Below are 18,532 nucleotides of genomic sequence, written 5' to 3'. Positions count from 1 at the left end.
CCGAGGTTAAACCACAACAAGGTCTTAAATGCACAATATTCTAACCACTGTCGAGGTGCTGATGGTCTGTACATGAGCTTATTCCCCGATTTAGAGCAGCACAAAGACCAATCTCTGTTGTCTCTAAGAATCCTTCTCTGACATCAGCCAGGAAGAGGGTAAGAATTGGACAAAGCTGACTCCCAGTGGGCAATCATTTGCAGTTCAGGACTTCCTGAGAAGGTAGACTTGGTGTATTAATAACCTCCAATTTCTCTTCCTTGAAGAGGCTGCTTGAAAGGATGCTTTTGAAGCCACATTAGCTTTTAGTTCCCACAACACATTGTGGCAGGAAGTTCCAAAGTTTAACTATAGGCATAAAGAGTCACTTCCTTCCGTTTGCTTTGAGCTTGCCCTCTCCCACTTAAAATTGCTGCTTCCTTATTCTTTTATTGGAAAATGCAACGAAAAATCAATCTCTTCACCTTCTCCATGATGATATAGATTTACCCTGCTCATCTCTTAGCCTGAAGAAGTGACCTATTTAGTTCTTCCTTATACTGAGTAGTTCTGTACTCCTGCCATCCTTGCTATTCTCATCTGAACCTGTTTAGCTCTCGTTTCCTTTTGAAGTGAGAGGACCAGAGCTGCACACAGGATTCAAGCTGGAAGAGCCATAGATTCTATACAGTTGTGTAACAACATTCCCTGCTTTGTTCTCTGTCCCTTTCCTGATGATTCCCAACATTTGATTTACTTTATTAGCTGTTACTAAATGCTTGGCTAATGTTTTCATGGAGCTATCTATTCCAGCCCCAAGTTGTCAGTCCTGGCCTGTAATGGCCACATGTGAGCTGAGGGTTGCTTTTCCCCGTGTGCATCACCAGCCACTGAGATTTGGCAACTCTTTACAATCTATCCTCATCTTTAACACCCAGAATAGTTTTGTATCATGTACAAACCTTCTCACTTCACTGTTTACCCCTTTCCAGCTCAGGGATGGGTTTGCTGAGCAAACAGCACATATCTCCAGGGGACACCACTGCTCATCAACCTCTACCACAAGACCTGGCCATGCGCTTCCACTCTCTGTTTTCTGTTTTTATTCATTCCCTTTTTATTCATCCAGGGACCTTCCCATTCATGCCTTGACTTTCCTTAAAAGCCTCTGGTGAGAGATTCTGTCTGCAGCTCTCAGGAAATAAAAGCTGGTTATATCAACAGGATATCCTTCATCCAAAGGCTTGTTGACACCTTCAGAGAGCTCCAGTGGGACCATATGGCAGGACTTCCCTTTCTAAAGGCCATGCTGACCCTCCCAAGGCACATCACATTTGCCATGTGTCCACTCATTCATTCTTTCACACTAGTTTCTCCAAAGCAGCAGTACAAAACCTATCTGCACTTCACTTCCACTGCTGGAAAAGTTGAGACCTCACACTCACCTGAAAGGCTGAGACAAAGGCATTCCCACTGGATGTGTATTTTCCCCACTGTAGCTTTCAGGTGCAGGAAGAGCAGGAGTTGGGATATTTTCCCCTGAATTTCCTCTTGGTGTTTATTGTTTTCAGACAGGTATACAGGAGATTGCACAACACTCGGAGAGCAGCATTCCCACTGTCAGGATTCCTCTACCTACTCCAGAACGCTACAAGCAAAATTCCCTGCTGCAGGCAGTCCTCTCTGCAGTGTCTGCACTGCAAGGTGAGCACTCACCTCCCTTCAGTTCCATCTCCAAGGGGCAGGAAATGCCTCTTTCTCACCACATTCCCTAAAAACCTGGGAATGGGAGTGCTGCCAAATGAGGGGAGGAAGCACCGGACACGTTTAGGTGCTGCCACTTGCAGTCAGTCCCTAAGGGAAAGCAGTTATTTAGCTGGAATGATTCTGTGCAGTGCATCAGGGACACGCTTATAGCTCCTAGACAGCCAAACCTCCCCTCCCTTTATGAGGGAAGTTCATACAAGTGACAATCTGCCTTCATCAGCCAACATGAATTATTCCCTGATCATCTTAATGATGATTTTGGGGCTTGAGAGTGCAGATTCCATCAGTTTATCTGCACTGACTGCCTGGGAAAGCAAAGCACTGGTTAAAGCATCGGACCAGTGTCGTGCTCTTCTTCTTGGGGTGGTGGGGTTATGACTTTTGCTTTAAATTCTGGAAAAGAGTGAAAGCAAAATAAATGCTGGAAAAAGAGCAGCTGCTGAAGAGCTTGAGAGGGGCCTCATGGTCATTTCCTCCAAAATAAACCACCAAAAGATCGGCTTTTGGTGGTTTATTTTTGCATGCTTCCCTCTCACGAGGAGTACATTTCGTCCCTTCCTAGGTTTAACAACTTCTGAATGAAGTGAAACACCAGCACTTCTGAGACTTGCATTGGCTGCAGGACTTTTTCTGGAGCCCTGAGCTACCCCAAGGAATCATATAATCATAGAAAGGTTTGGGTTGGAAGGGACCTTAAAGCTCATCCAGTTCCAACCACAGGCAGGGACACCTTCCACTAGAGCAGGTTGCTCCAAGCCCTGTCCAACCTGGCATTGAAGACTGCCAGGGATGGAGCAGCCACAGCTTCTCTGGGCACCCTGGGCCAGCGCCTCAGCACCCTCATCATAGTAAAGAACTTTTTCCTTATATCTAACCTGAACTTCCCCTGTTTCAGTCTGAATCCATTACCTCTTGTCCTATCACTACAGTTCCTGATGAATGTACCGCTTTGACTCCTTTCACAACACCCATTCCCATGTATTGCGCTGGGCTCACAGCACAAAGCTGACCTCTCTGGGAACCTGGAAGAGGTGTAAAGTTTTCTACAGACACCCGTAGGAGCCAGTTGTCACACTGCAGTGACTCATGATACAGAGACAGGAACACAGATGTGAGGGAAGTAAAGCTCCGTCAAGCTGAGTAATTCAGGTGAGCACAAGCAGGACACCTGAAGGCACGTACACAGTGGGGGTGATGCAATAAGGTTGTGTAACACAGTCTGTCCTTAATGGATGACCTGAGGGCTCTATATTATGGCTTCCTAGTCATAGAATCATAGAATTGTTTGGGTTGGAAAGAACCTTAAGATCATCCAGTTCCAACCCCCTGCCATGGGCAGGGACACCTCACATTAGACTGTGTCGCCCAAGGCTCTGTCCCACCTGGCCTTGAACGCTGCCAGGGATGGAGTATTCACCACTTCTTTGGGCAGCCTGTTCCAGTGTCTCACTACCCTCACAGTCCCTTGAACGTGAACCACACTGTCCCCTGTTATGTAGATGAGCTTCCACTTGCCTGCACTAAGGGCAGTGTGGCATGCTGTCTGCCATGCCCCTGCTCTCTCTCAGCATCCTTGGGATGCTCTCAGGCTACCAAATCAAGAAGCCTCTGGTTTTGCTCAGAAGGCTCCTGAGATCACCCTCTGTGAGGAAAGATGAACCTCAGGGCCCACTTTGCTGCAGAGGTACCCAAATCCCATCTGATTCACATGAGCTTCTCAAGAAGAAAAGAGATTGCATTTGTTGAACAAACCTCAATACATCACTTCTCGCACTGGTACTGAAGTGCAGCCATTACAGGATACACAGCTCCACAGGGGTCTGGGTAACTGTGATTTTATTACGCACTAGAGCCAGCCTACCTTTAACATCTGCCAAGAAGGACATCCGTCTCCCTGATGCTGACCCTGAGCACAGCACGCATCCTGCAACTTCCATTTCACCCCACCACTACATCCTTGACCCACCCTGGACCAGTGCAGGGAGCTAAACCAGCACAGAGCCCTCCAGTTTTTATGCCACAGAAGGTTTTTGATGTGTATTTCCCAGCACCAGCGCACAGCAGGATCAGCACAAGAGATGAGCTGGAAACGAGCAGCCTGGTGAGCCTGACCATCCTTTCCAACAGCTCCCCTTTAATTAGGATCAAAAATATGATCAAATCTCATTCTCAGCTTCCTAATACCACCGTGGCATGCAGAGAACAGCAGTGGATGCCAGGGAAGAATCAAAGGGCTGGAAGGCGAAGAAACATGCAGTCAGGAATGACTGTGAGAATTCATGTCTGCCATAAAATATTGCTCATAGTAGGAAATGTCTGAGAAGCACCTCAAAACCTTGCCCTGTAGTAGCTCATTTTAGTAGTATTAGTTATGGCTTAACATCACCTGAAAGCACACAAATGCCTCACAGCATGGGTCAAGGGGCACGGCTGCAGACCAGAGGAACCTGCAATCTAATGGACATTTGATTACACGAGGGTCACCACCAACAGAAGAAATGGAAGGACACAAGGTGAAGCTCCTGACTGCAACAAGTACCAGCATGTGGCTTAGGCACAGGTACAGTGTAGTGCTTTGCTAGACAGGGAGGAGTTAGAGCCTCCGAAGTCTGGCAGTGAAAGGAGCAGGGAATTATCTGGATGATGCTGGTTTAAAGTCTTCTGGAGTTGTTTCCTGTTGCTTCACCCCATGGAGATCTGTGGGGAAAGGGCAGTTGTTAGGGAAGAATTTGAAGGTGAAGGGGCTGCAGCACACTCCTCCATCTCAGCATGGCCTTGCCGTGCTGTAGGCTTTGATGCAGAAAGCAAGCAGGCCAAATTAGTGTGGAGAGGGTGACAGGGACACATCTGCTGCCTGCAGAACTGACCTGGAGGGATGTGGGCAGCTGGAGATGTGAGCACGTATCCTATTGATTAGTGAACTGTCTCCTGGAGCTGTTAGAGGTACACACGGTGTCAATACAAGTTACAGAGAGGCACTTCAGTGAAGAGAAAAGCCAATAGCAGAAAAACCCTTTTCTGTTCTTTAGAAACACTGGAGAAAATGGTTGTTTCTAAATCACTGCCCACACTGAGTCATGTTGTTCCCATCAATTAGCTTGGCCTGAGACAGAGAGTTCAGGAGCAGGCAACAGCAAAGCCAGCCACAGGTATGAACTCAGCAGAGGCTGCCAGTCTCACAGGGTTAGGTGGTCCCATCACGGATAGGAAAAGAGAAGCCAGGGTGCAGGATGAAGGTGCTTTGGTGACACAGTGCTGAGCCAGGGGCTTTGTGTGATGATAAAGAACATCTCTGGGGCTGCAACACAGCCTGATCATATATGTAACAGACATTGTGCATCCTTTAAATGCTGCATGTCCCTCAGCTGCCTGCTGGATCAATGGTGTTATTCTGCTCCAAGCAGTGCAGCAGGAGACCACTCCATGTAGAAACACTTTTACATTCGCATCATCCCATGAAACAGGAGGCTTGCTGTCATTCCTAGATATGACACTGACATTCTATTAAACCCCACAACCCATGCTCAAAGAGAAACTATCCAGGTTTCTCCTGTCTCCCATTAGGGATTACTGCTGGGAATAATCCTTGTTTCACACTTGCATCTCTCCTCTTATACACCATTCCCAAGGTGTATGTGTTTTTCATAGCCCCCCACCCTATGTTCATCCATCTTGGCTCTTAAATAAGCTGTTCTATACTGACATCCTCTAAACTGAACACAGAAGTGTTTACTGGACTGAAAAAGACGTCTCCAGATGGCTCCAATATCAGCCTAGAAGGATTTCTGTTGTTCAACAGGCGCTAAATGTGCCTGAAAAATCAGCAGGCTGTGGAGTGTCTGCATAGGCAAATCACCTCTAAGAGGCTTATAATTGCATTCAGTTCTGCTGTGCTGGAAAATGAGGATAATAAGCTCCATGTATTACACTTAAACTGGGGCTAGACTCCATGTATAGAGGTAACAAGAAACACAGGCAGAGGTTTTAAAGGCAGCCAGTGGGATTCAGCACTTTGCTCAGTGGCAAAGGAGATGCCAAGCTACCTTAGTTCATTTGAGAGCCACAGCCATGAACTCCGAGGTTTCCAGAAGTCCCCAGTGGTGGGGAATCACCTGTTTCATGTGATGTGAAAGGGCTCAGTTCTAATAAGTCAAGTCTTATGCTCTCTAAAAGTCAGGCTCACATAACGATCTTAGGGTGAGAACCTAGCAAACCACACATACAGAATGTACAGAAAATACATTTCCTGGACATTCAGATTAAAGTTGCTACTTTATTAGTCGCTATCTTTAAGGCTACAATACTCTTCTGCTGCTGAGGCTTTAGTAACCATTAAGGTATTTAGGTTTCTCTTGCTTTGCCTCATTTTCTTTTCTAGCTGTCATTTTCTGGCTCTGTGCACAAGAATTATGCTGAGTAGTTTCCTAACAGTTGGCCATACATCTACCAGAAAGTCTTGAACACATTTCCATGAACATCTTCTGTGTGTATCAGCTTCTTTTCAGCAAAACCTAAAAAAGACCTGGCCTTCTACTATATCTTCTCTTTTTTTACTGCACTGGGAATGCAGTAAATAGGATCAATCACTAGGATAGATGAGTAGTAGGTAAGTCAATGAGTAGATAACTCAGTGAGTAGATCAGCCAGTGAGGAGACAGGTTACATCACTGGGTTTCACTGTAAAGGAGTACTTTCCCTTTGTGCCATAGGTGACAAACACTTTTTCTACCTACTATGCCTGTCTGAGCAATCCAAACATGTCCTCATGTTGCCCACTCAGTTGTACCAGTGCAGCTTTCCATGGACTGCCCAATAAATCCTGTAGGGATCAATCTGGGATAATAATAACCGGACCAAACATGACTCCCTGTTTTAATTCAAGTCCCTTAACCCTTGTTGAATCTCCTTAGCTCAGCACTATGACTGAAATACTGCACCAAAAGTGGAACCTTTCCCCTCTGTGCAGCCCATAGGATGCAAAATGGGCCCCTCAGTCAGCCTGGCTTTCAAAGTCTTCTTCTGGGGCTCAGCACTGTGGGGAGGAGTGTGGTATTCACTAAACCCATCCTTAGGTGCTGTGTCAACCTAGATGCCCTCCGGTCTTCAGTAATGGACATGCAGAGGAATTTTGAGGGAGACTTTTCAGATCAGACAATGACAACTGGGATATGATTCATCTTGACAAGCATCACCAAAAAGACAGTGCCTTGGGCGAAAGTAGTGGATTGAACTGGTTTGCAAGTTACTGGGCCCAGTGTAGGACACTCTGAGGCCTTTACTCCTTGGATGTCAGTGGAGAGGGGTCATCTTGGCTCTTTATGACTGTTGGTGGCTGTTACCTGACTGCTGCCAGTCCAGTTCCCCCAGAAAACTATGATGTGAGGCACAAGAGGCCAGGGCTCCTTCTCACAACCTTGTCTGTGAGCTTCAACAAAGCCTGCAGAGAAACACAGCCGGTGGTTCAACAGTGACTTCTAACTCATGTCAGTGGTGCTGTCTGTGCCTTTCACCTCTTTACATCTCCTCATGTACTCATTGTTGCATCTGTACCATGTAAAACCCTGCAGGATGTCCCAGTGGTTTCCATCACAACTACTTGGAGCTGCACTTCAACCACAGGAAAGTTTTCCGGCCACTCAGCTTTCTGTTGACCAACACTTCCTTCAAGCTACTTGGCCATTTCTGTATAAGCCAGGCTTTAAGTCCTTGTCCAACACAAGTTGACTGTTATTACACCCTGCGTCATTCGTTTGCTTGGCTCATTCAAGATAAATCAAATAACTGGGTACTGCTTCATGCTGCCTGCAACTTAAATTAGACAGAATAGACCACAAGACCAACTGCAGTGGTAGGAGAAGTGACTATAAATAAGGAAAGGAAAATGTTTCTCTTAGAAACCTTTGTTCCACGCAGGGAAACTGTAAAAGCAGTGCAGGATATTTTTGTTCCTGCTTTTTAATATGGAATTTCATCTCTGGAAGCATTTACAGACGCAGAGTCTTGAGCAGTGCTTTTGCTGCAGTACGGTGGTGGCTAAGATTAGCACAGGAACAGATCTTTTCAGAGTAAATTGCAAAGAATTAATTGGAAGCTGGAGGAAAAAGGAATAATTGTACTTTAAATGCAAGTTCAGTTCTCCCAGAAGGTGGAACCAGCACTAAGGCCATGCTAAAGAGGGGCCCTTTCTGCGTCTTTCAGCTGCGTGATAATGAACAACAAACCTATGCCCATATTGCAATTTCTCATTTCCAATTTGAGATGAGTTTTACCAAAGGATGGGGACGTTCAGAGCCAGAATTTGTTTCAGGTCCTTCCTAGCAACGTTGGAGATTATTGCCTTGTGCTTTTGGCTTGTCTCCCATCCAGTGTCAAAACACATTACAGGCGTTCAAACAGCGTTCCCTTTTGAAGGAGCTATATAAAACCTGTGCAACACAACTTAAATGTTGTCCTCTGAGGCAGGACTGTGTTAGTAACCAACACAGCTTCAGTTCACCAGCTCTAAAATGAGGCCTCACACTGAGACTAAGCACCAGGACAACAGCTCCTACACTGCAGACAGGGTTTCTGTGTGTTACAAACCCTGCGACACCACACAAGAGGGGCTTTATGAGACCAAGCTGTGTGGTGTGGTCAATACCAGGGGGAAGGGATGCCATCCAGAGGGATCTCAGCACGCTTGTGAGGTGGGCTGATGCCAACCTGATGAAGTTTAACCATGCCAAGTGCAAGGTCCTACACCTGGGTCGGAGCAATCTCAGGCACAGCTACAGGTTGGGCAGAGAAGAGATTCAGAGCAGCCCTGCAGAGAAGGACTTGGGGGTGTTGGTCGATGAGAAAATGAACATGAGCCGGCTGCAGTGTGCGCTCGCAGCCCAGAAAGCAACCGTATCCTGGGCTGCATCAAGAGGAGCGTGACCAGCAGGTCGAAGGAGGTGATCCTGCCCCTCTGCTCTGCTCTCGGGAGAGCTCACTTGGAGCATTGTGTGCAGTTCTGGTGTCCTCAATGTAAGAAGTTATAACATAGGACAAGGGGTGATGGGTTCAAACTTAAACAGGGGAAGTTCAGATTAGATATAAGGAAGAAGTTCTTTACTGTGAGGGTGCTGAGGCACTGGCACAGGTTGCCCAAAGAAGTGGTGAATGCTCCATCCCTGTCAGTGTTTAAGGCCAGGTTGGACAGAGCCTTGGGTGACATGGTCTGGTGTGAGGTGTCCATGGCAGGGGGTGGGAACTGGATGATCTTAAGGTCCTTTCCAACCCAAATCAGTCTGCGATTCTATGATCCCACATCTCATTCCAACATGAGTAATTACAGCTTTCTCCCCAAATCCTTGTGGAGCTCATGGTCAATGCTGCAGCCACATGGCTTGTTCCATGCTGAGCTCCCATCTTCCATCCCACTGACACAACCAGATTTCCTAGTGGGTTCCTGTGTGTGGCAATAAGGGACAAGTCCACAGACCTGCTTCACTCAAAGCATTTCTCAGCTCCTCGCTTCCTCACACAGACATTCCTCCCTGCATACATTAGAGCATCACAATATTGCCAGATGCACAGCTCAGTAAAGGTACTGAAATAAATCACTGCAGCCAAGGATTCACTTGCTGTTATTAATCATAAGCTATTGCTAATTAATGTCATTACACATCATGACTATTAATCATAATCTGCTGATGCAAGACATATTGTCTCTGGTAGATAAGAAAGAGGAAAAAAGCAAGCAAGCAATATCCACACTTGAAAATTACGCTGGGCAACATCTGCAAATTCACATCACAGACTTCATGCTAAAAGGAAAGTCCCTGCCTCGGTGGCTGCATCTCAGTTATGTGCTAGCCATTACACTTGTCACAAAGCCACACACCACCAAAGTGGGCATACAGCTTTCAAATACTATGTAGTATATAACATCTTTTGGTGATACAAGCTCTCTACCATGTGGGAAGGGATTTAAACTGAAACAGGGGAAGTTCAGGTTAGATATAAGGAAGAAGTTCTTTACTGAGAGGGTGGTGAGGCACTGGAATGGGTTGCCCAGGAGGTTGTGAATGCTCCATCCCTGGTGGTGTTCAAGGCCAGGTTGGACAGAGCCTTGGGTTCCATGGTTTAGTGTGAGGTGTCCCTGCCCATGGCAGGGGGTTGGAACTGAATGATCTTAAGGTCCTTTCCAACCCTAACTATTCTATGATTCTATGAATAAGATTTCAATTAAACTAATTGTCTTTTCCATAGCCCTACACTGCTCTCCCCAAAAGCACCCCCATGCTACTCTCTTTACATGAAGGTCTTTCAAAAAGAGTCAACCAATTCAGTTCAAATATGAGCTGTTAGGCTTCAACAAGAAAATGCCTGCTACCATTGTTAGGTAGAAGGTGCCATTAGCTGACCCTAAAGATCCATGAAGTCTACAAAATGCTACGGTGCAGCAAATAATTTGACATCAGAAGTGCTGGGTTATTAGGATTTGGTTGTCATTAGGCTTTAAACACTCATTAATCATCGTTTTTAACTCATAAGGAAGGAAAACAAGATTTCCTTTGGTTTGCATTTTAAACTCAAGTGGGAATGGAAATGTCGGTGTCTGAAGGTGAAATGCAAGAGTGAATCAATTCTATAGCTCTCAAAATTGATTTGCCCCAGACATGAATTTGTAGTATTTCCCCTTAAGCAGGCAGTTGGGAGCCTGGATTCCCTGTGGCACAGGAAAGGGCTCACACACAGCCTTCAGCTCCCTGCCTTCATACTGGTGAACGTGGACATTGTCTGCTCAGAAATGAAATATCCAAGCAGGAGGTTGATCAGGGACTGGAGCACCTCCTGTATGGAGACAGGCTGAGAAAGTTGGGGCTGTTCAGCCTGGAGAAGAGAAGGCTGCGTGGAGACCTCAGAGCAGCTTCCAGTGTCTGAAGGGGGCTATAAGGATGCTGGGGATGGACTCTTCATCAGGGACTGTAGTGACAGGACAAGGGGTGATGGGTTCAAACTGAAACAGGGGAAGTTCAGGTTAGATATAAGGAAGAAGTTCGTTACTTTGAGGGTGGTGAGGCACTGGAATGGGTTGCCCAGGGAAGTGGTGAATGCTCCATCCCTGGCAGTGTTCAAGGCCAGGCTGGATGGAGCCTTGGCTGACTTGGTCTAGTGGAAGATACCCTGGCCATGGCAGGGGGTTGGAATTGGATGATCTTAAGCTCCTTTCCAACCCAAACCATTCTGTGAGGCTGTGGTTTAAACAGTGGGTTTAAACAGAAACCCACTGCAATGGCAATCTTATAAAGGTATGGTGCAAAACCCAGGCCATATCTGCTGGCTTTGGGTCTGCAGGCTCAGGGGTAATGGGGTGCCATGAGTGGTTGTACGGAGGAGAAGGTGTCAGTTCTCTTAAACCCAAGTATTTCTGCCGCGCGTTCAGATGGCCACATCTCCATCTGCTGCGGGAGAAGGGGCTGTTGGTCACAGTGGTGAGCTCATTAAAGTGAGATCAGTCGAGATTTAATCTAACGCTGAGGATTATTCCAAGTGTAATGCTCAATTAAGTGTGGAGGGGAAAAATGTAACGCATCAAATGAATTGCCCCCTGATTCCTCTGCTTGATTTGGAATGTAGCCCAATACCAAGGAGGGCTGATAAGCTAAGGCAGAACTGTGAAACCTGCAGATGCTGAGGATTAGTGGTCAGCAAAGACGAGGTAAATGGGCCACATCATTACTCATAAACTCTGCAGCAAGCTCTACAAGCATCTTGCTGGGATTATGTACCTGCCAATCTCCACTTCTCTTCACACCAGTGGCTCTAAGAATATTAGAGAACTGCTAAGGTGAGGATTTGCATAAATAGCATTTACCATGGAAAACTGGAAGAGTTGAGTGTGATGAGTGCTACAGAACTGCCTTTTCTTTGCAGTTCTCTGTAATCCCGGACTTCTCCCCCTCCCTCCTTCCTCCTCCAGTCCCAAATCGAACCCACTGCCTCCTCCCCAGCTCCTTCACCTCTCCCAAGCAGCGGCCACACAGGGACAAAGAGGATTCTGTTTGGAGTGAAACGTTTTCTTCTGGAGGCATGAAAACACAGCACCAGGCAGGAAGCCAAGAAGCAAGAGAAGAGAAACATATTCATTAATTAAAATAAGCACTGCTCCCTTTGAACTGGGAGAATCAGGGCAAGGAAGAAACCTGAAGCGATGAGTTCTCAGCCTCTCCAAGAGAAGACCATGCTCCAGCCCAAGCAGGGGCACAGCAAGAGCCTGCATTGCTGCAGGAGGGGAGAGGCATTCCTCAAGCTTCCTCACTGCCAGGCTCAGGGCAAAGAATGAATCCTAACACGAACAGCCCTGTGGCCTGTTGGCACAATATCACAGCAGGGTTTGGTTTTTACCAGCAAGCAATATTTAATCTTTGCCCAGACATTTCAAGGCAGAGCTGTCTTATTTCTCCCATTATTGGCAGGACACCTCCCCACGCCATGCCCTAAAGCCGGAATTTATGGGAGCTCAGCAAGATGATGTCCAGCCAATCCCGACCTCCCTTGTGTATCTTCTCTTCCTCTAAGAGCCTCCCCATCCCTAAGGCTTACAATTGCTTCCAAGTTCAGCAAGTTGCCATCCTGCATAGTTCCTCCAAGCTCCCACACTGCCTCCTCTTCATGACCAGATTGGTTAAAAACATCCCGAGGCTGCTCATTGTTAACGGTGTGTGAAGCAATGCTGCCTCTGGGGCTCTCCACATCGCTTTGAGAAAGGCCAAGCACAGAGTTAGCTTCTACTGCCTGTTACCACCTACCCATGGCCCTGTTTCTTTGCTGTTTATCACTATTATGATCACTATTTATCACTGTTGTTATCATCTCTGTTTATCTGTGGTGCAGGGTATGCAGCAGGAGTCTTCCTCTCACTCTCTCCATGCTTTTCAACACAGTAAAGGGGAAGCATGTTTCATACAGTGGTTCAAGATGTGCTGGAGGAGGATGAAAAACCATGAGCGAAGGGATTGAAAAGACCGAGTGGCACCTACAGCTCAAAACAACTGACTTTGGGATGTTTTGCTGCAATTCCCCATGAAACAGTGGTTTTGCAGCCCCCAGCAGCAATCCCTCTGCTCCCTGTCCTGCTTCTGCACAGTAGTTTCAGGGTTTTTTGCAAGGCTTTTTGAACTCAGAGGGACAAGAGCCACACTGGCAGCAGGGGGTTGCATTACCCCATCTGGGTCCAAACAGGGATGAATGCCTGTAGTATTTAGAGCCTCTCCTGTCATTGCCCTCAGGAGGCTCTCAACTGATCCCACAGATGACAAACTGCATTGTCCTGTGCTTGTAACACAGAAGACTGCTCTGACAGTCACTGCACAGCCATGCCTCTATGGAAAACTGGCAGAGGAGCACAAGGATGGGAGGAGGAGTGATGGTTTTAAACTAAAAGAGGAGGATTCAGGCTGGATGTGTGGATGAAGTCCTTACAATGAGGGTGGTAAAACACTGGCACAGGTTGCCCAGAGAGGTGGTGGATGTGCCATCCCCGGAGACATTCAAAGCCAGGCTGGATGTGGTTCTGAGCATCCTGATCTAGTTGAAGATGTCCCTGCTCATTGCAGTGGATGAGGTTGAAGGTTCCTTCCAACCCAAACCATTCTATGATTGTATAAAAAGAGCTGTTATATGTATACATGGAGGAAGAGCATCCTGCAGGACACATTACAGGATATGGGGTACAACACCCTTGCTTGTCCCAGCACTGTCTGAGCCTCCAAGGGAGCCAGCAGGGATGATGCATCTACCACAAGAGCCTCCTGGCTCCTCAATGGAAGCAAAACATCTCCCCACTGATGCTTCTGGTATCAATCCATTGTCAACAGCTCTAAAAGTCTGGGCTAGAAGTTCCAAATAAGAGTGGCATTTGAAATGCAAAGAACTCCTACATGATAGAGAAGCAAAGGCTGTGTGAAGACCTCAGAGCAGCCTTCCAGTGTCTGAAAAGGGCCTACAAGGATGCTGGGGAGGGACTCTTCATTAGGGACTATAGTGATAGGACAAGGGGTAACGGGTTCAAACTGAAACAGGGGAAGTTTAGATTGGATCTAAGGAAGAAATTCTTTACTGTGAGGGTGGTGAGGCACTGGAATGGGTTGCCCAGGGAAGTTGTGAATGCTCCATCCTTGGCGGTGTTCAAGGCCAGGTTGGATGAGGCCTTGGGTGCCATGGTTTAGTGTGGGGTGTCCCTGCCCATGGCAGGGGGGTTGGAACTGGATGATCTTAAGGTCCTTTACAACCCAAACCATTCTGTGATTCTGTGATTCTATGTAGCCTAAGCTTGTTGACCCCATGATGAACACGCTGTGGATGCAGGTGTGACGCTTTCTGTGGCATGAATAGAGGCGCACAAGCAGTTTGGCAGGAGCTACCACAGGGTGCAAAGCAGAAACGTTTGAGGGACTCCCTATGTTAGTGATGGTGAGTACAAACCCCACAAGTGCCTTAACTTTGTACAAACACACCAGTTAAATACAAAGCAAACAGCTCCCACTGGAGAAAAGGGTAAAAGATGAGGAAAAATAAACCAATGTGATTTATATATAGCATAGTTCTGTATGCTCAGTGTTTTCCCAGTCATAAATCCTGCAAGACTTTCTATACTGTTCTGGCAGTGATTTGTCTTGGGGTTATTTTGAGGCTGTCAGAGGAGACAGAGCATGCCCAGCTCCAGTGGCATTTGAAGTGGAAGATGCAGAGTTGCTGGTGCAATTCCAGCCTGACCACACCATCACCTTGCGGCAGCCAAAGGGAAACAGCACCAGCCCCAGCGCCTGCGTGTGGTCTGGCAAGTGCCAGGATCAATATCCTCATGAATACCATTGTGACTGAGCACTCCATTCGAGCAGCTGAGCTGCAGCAAATCCTTCCACTCGCTGGGTCCTTGCTAGAGCATCAGGAGACTTCACCTTGAAACCTGTGTTCAGTTCTAGGCCCCTCACAACAAGGGAGACATTGAGGTGCTGGAGCAGGGCCAGAGAAGGGCAATGGGGTTGGTGCAGGGCCTGGAGCACAGTGTGATGGGGAAGGGCTGAGGGACCTGGGGCTTTAGTTTGGAGAAGAGAAGGCTCAGGGGGAACCTCATTGCTCCCTCCAACTGCCTGACAGGAGGATGGAGCCAGGAGGGGCTGGGCTCTGCTCCCAAGGAACAAGGGATGGGACAAGAGGAACCGGCCTCAAGCTGCACCAGGGCAGGTTTAGATGGAGCTGAGGAACAATTCCTGCCCCAAAGGGTGCTCAGGCATTGGAACAGGCTGCCCAGGGCAGGGCTGCAGGCACCATCCCTGCAAGTGTTCACACACTGTGTAGACGATGCCCTCAGTGCCATGGATTAGTGGTGCCCTTGGCAGTGCTGGCAAACAGTTGGACTTGATGATGTTAAAGGTCTTTTCCAACCCAGCTGATTCTATTCTATGACTCTAAGATGAAGAAAAATGCCCAGACCAGACACTTTCAAATAGAAGAGTAAGAAGCAGAATTCCATCCGGATCTGGTGCAGAACCTGGCACGTCTGTGCAGCCCCGAGCACCCCACGCTGTCCCCAGTCATGCAATTCTTTATAAACAAGCATCTCTCTGCAGTTATTTGCTGGCACTCTATGAAAAGCAAAGCCCTTTCAGTTCTGTCTTTCTGGGCTCTTTATTGAAACCAGGCAGTCAAAACCATGCAGTTCTATTGGAAACAGGAAACGAGGACAGTTTTCTCCTGTGTGGCAATGTTCTTCTTGAGCTCTGCTCCCAGCGACAGCCTATTCTTCTCCAGGACTCGAACAATAAAGGTCTCAAACAAAGGAGGGTCACACAGCTGGAGAAAGGATGCTTGAGGTCAGGGCTCCTTCCTTAACCTCACTAAGGTCACTAAGATGGGTTGTGCTGGTCCCGCTTTCCTCACCACAGCCTGCGGGAGCTGCTTCCCTAAGCCCAGGAGCTGAAGGAAACACAAGGTCTCCTGCAAGATGGGGCTCACAGTGCTCACAGACCTCTGGGGTTCAGCCCTTTGTGCTGCACAGAGGTTGTCTCCACCAAGGTCCATGCTAATCTTAGGCTGAAGGGCACCCTCCATTGCTCTGCTCTGGCTCCTCTATTTAAAAGGGTGATTTTTGTCAGCTGCAGTCATTTTGAAGCCACAATTTGAGACTTCCTGGCTGTGGGGCTTTTAACGTTTTCTAAGCCCATTCCATCCATTTAGGAAGACACACACACAGAGAACACACAGACATGTTATTTTGGGTGCAGCTCTGTACCACTTAATACCACTGGGGTTTTCCACCCTCCCTTTGGACTCCATGCCCCTCTGTAACATGGAAAACCCATTTGTCTGCCTTGCTGGACGCTGAGTGGATAAATACATCCCATACTTTGAAGCACGCTGGCCTGCTTTTATCCCGGTCAGGACAGCAAGAGCTCTGCACCACAGGTAGATGGAAACCTGGTGACCCATGTAAACCGCAGCACCTTGGGGAGATTGAGCTGAGCTAATGCTCAGTTCATACAAAGCATGTGGTTAATTCACAGCTCAGAATGGAAAAGAAATTGATGTCAGAACCAGGTAAAATTGGCACAATCAGGGTGTTTGTGTGCTTCAACTCCTGTTTTCATAGAATCAGCTAGGTTGGAAAGGACCTTTAAGATCATCAAGTTCATCCTTTTCCCCTGGTAAGGCAAGACACAAGTGGCAGAGACAATATTTGCTCTCTCTGCTTTTATTTCCTCCCTTCCACTCAGTGCCAAAATGCCTTTTCTTGCTGGAAATCTTGCCTTGTCCATCCCATCTGCTGCTTCTCCCTGCTGCTCTGGTGCCTTTCTACCTCTGTTTCACAGACACAGGCACTTTCATAACATAGTAGTGAGCAAACCCCCCAAACCAGCCATCACAAGCAGAGCCATCTCCTTCTGCCATGTCATGTGTAAGTGTGGAGTTTCCCTTCTGCAAACCTTGCCACCAAGGCTGATTCACTCTGACCACAGCTTCCCATCCTTGTGCTTTGCCTTCACTTTCAGCAGTGATGTGCATTCGTGAAAGCCAAGAGAGTCACCTTCTCTTGGATGTGATCTTTTAATGCCATCACAGGCCACACTGAGCCACTGACATGGTGGGACTCTGACTTGCAGATCTGAGCATTAAAGCACAGAATGGTTTGGGTTGGAAGCTCCTCCAGTTCCAACCCCTGCCACGGGCAGGGACACCTTCCACTAGAGCAGGTTGCGCCAAACCCCTGTGTCCAACCTGGCCTTGAACACTTTGAATGTTGAAACACTTCCAAATCAAAAGGTATTTCTCTTCCCTGTGAGTGATGGAAGCTAAGCCTCAAAACTGAGGGATCCAGCTGTTCCTTGTGCTCCTTACATCATCACCAGCAGCAAAACCCCTGTATTCTGCTGCAAACAGCCAGACTCATGGTCCAGCCCACAGCAGGATCTCGTCTTGTAGGGTGAAACACCCTTTTGATCAGTACAGCCACCAGCACCAGCACAAGAGCAGAGACACCAAGCAAGAAGATGCCTTTTCACATGGCCACTGCTCTGTCTACCCCAGCACTTTAAGGCACTAATGGCAGAAACAGGATACAGCAGAAAAGGTGTGAATTTACTAATTACACTCTTAGGTCTATTATATCAGTCCCTGGAATCTTATGTGTGGGAATTCCAGAGCCAAATGCATTTCTCTTTGCAAAGGGCATTGCAAAAGGCATTTCTCTTTGTCCCCGTAATTGCTCCCACTTTCTTTTTCTTGCCATGTTCTTTTTAACCCTCTTTTGCACATCTCCAGCCCTTACAAGTAATACAGCCCTCACACTTGCACCACGCAGCATCTGGCTGTTGACACCAAACCCTATTAGCAGCTTATCCAGGGTGCAGCCTTGCGTGAAGGTTTGTCAAGGACATTTCCACATCTAAGACCTGTTATCAGTAAAACTGCCATTCTGAACTCATACCCACACGTATTCCCCAATGGCAGCTTACTAATGAATGTGGCTTTTTGCTTTTGAGTTTCTGGGGTTCTTGAGATAAAATACACACTGTTTCCACTCCCCTGTGCCTATTCTTTTACAATCAATTTGCACCTCTAAACCAGCAGTGTGAGAGGGTTTGTTTAGGAGCTGAGAGAGATTTGGCTACATCAGTTCTGTCATATTGTAAGATCCAGTGATTTGGGTGTGAATGGAACAGATTCTTATGGGTTCATTTGGGATCAGCTTACTTGAAATGTGGATGCTGATGGCCTACAGAGGAGGTTTTGGCTAAAGGCATGGCCCTACATTAGGCATTGCTTTGGTTTGGGTGTCTGTGCCATTATTTGTGGATAAACCCTCGATACTTTCAGCTTGCACTCAAAGGGATTCATGACAACAGAAGTCTGAAATGGTAGAAAATTAAGGATTTTAAGACTTTAATATGAGAAGAATTATCTCCCCAGTCACCACGTGTGCAAGCATGCAGCTAGGCTTTGATGCTGTCCAAGTCTAGTGGAAAATCCCCCAGGGATGGCAGTAATAAAGACTCCTTCGTGCTGATGCACCAAGTGCACTTGTCATTACAAAGAGCATCTCTGCAGCATCATCCTGCAGTTCGGGCTGGGAGGGAGATGGGGATGCCACTGTCCTCACTACAGCACTACTTAAGTACCCATGTTGTGGCAGCAGAAGCCATCCCCGAGCACAGGAGTGGCTCCATCCCAGCTTAGGACTCCCTCCTCTCCTAACTTGCACGCAGCTGAAACCTAAACTGCATATCCCATTCCCAGTGAATTGCTGCCACAAACCCAT

Source organism: Psittacula echo (assembly GCF_963264785.1).
Source record: "Psittacula echo genome assembly, chromosome: 2".
In the NCBI taxonomy this organism is placed as follows: Eukaryota; Metazoa; Chordata; class Aves; order Psittaciformes; family Psittacidae; genus Psittacula; species Psittacula echo.
This window is presented reverse-complemented; position numbering follows the sequence as displayed.